The sequence below is a fragment of the Acyrthosiphon pisum genome, unplaced genomic scaffold, assembly GCF_005508785.2.
Source record: "Acyrthosiphon pisum isolate AL4f unplaced genomic scaffold, pea_aphid_22Mar2018_4r6ur Scaffold_202;HRSCAF=605, whole genome shotgun sequence".
Classification (NCBI taxonomy): Eukaryota; Metazoa; Arthropoda; class Insecta; order Hemiptera; family Aphididae; genus Acyrthosiphon; species Acyrthosiphon pisum.
In genome coordinates, this window is record NW_021769645.1 from 3763 (window position 1) to 4583 (window position 821).

General features: G+C 26.1%; 1 protein-coding gene across 2 annotated transcripts in view; it reads right to left on the bottom strand.

Annotated features, from left to right (window-relative positions):
- The window catches only part of LOC107885241, a 4054-nt gene that overhangs the window by 2720 nt on the left and 513 nt on the right, over positions 1-821 (bottom strand). The gene's annotated exons all lie outside the window — the stretch shown is intronic.

The following is an 821-nucleotide window of genomic DNA, read 5'->3' on the forward strand; positions in this document are numbered from 1 at the left end:
AAAAACGCGTTCGAATATATTAAACTATTACTGGGTAGCTAAGCCAGCAATCTTATAACAATATTCAACTACCTATTTATTTATTATTTAATTCTTTTAACCAAATTATCACTTTTAACGACTTAATTTATCACACAAAAATATTATTTTTATTATACCTTATAATTATACCTACTTATTCTAGGGCTAGCCTTACAATTACTTTTTTTTTTTTTTTCTCAAATTTGACGTCAACTATTTTCACTCAAAACAAAATCTATTTTCATCAATATATCAACTTATTTCTCTTTCAACAATTATTTATTATCAACCAATTTATTCTCTTCCAACAATTATTTATCATTCAATTTAATTCTTTTATTTCAATTCAATTACCTTTATTTCAATTCAATATTTATTCATCAATTATTCACTTTTATTTCAACTCAAAAATTATTCATAAATTATTTCAATATATTTATTCAATTGCTACGCGCGTGCATCAATTTTTTAGATCAGCCTATACCACTGTCTATCACTATTTATTCTCAATAATCACTATATATCATTAGATCAGTCCCTTGCTGTCTATTTACCATAAAAACTCTTAGATCAGCCTATCGCTGCCTACCAAAAAATATTCCCAGGTAAGTCCTCCGCTGCCTATCATAAAAAACCCTAGAACAGTCTATTACTGTCTATTACAAAAAAAAAATACCTAGGTCAGTCTACTGCTGCCTTTACAAAAATTACATATGTTTCCCTAACAAGCTTGTTTTTATTTATTTTTATTCAAATATTACACCTTCACCAATAATATTTTAAAATTTAACGCTGGTTTT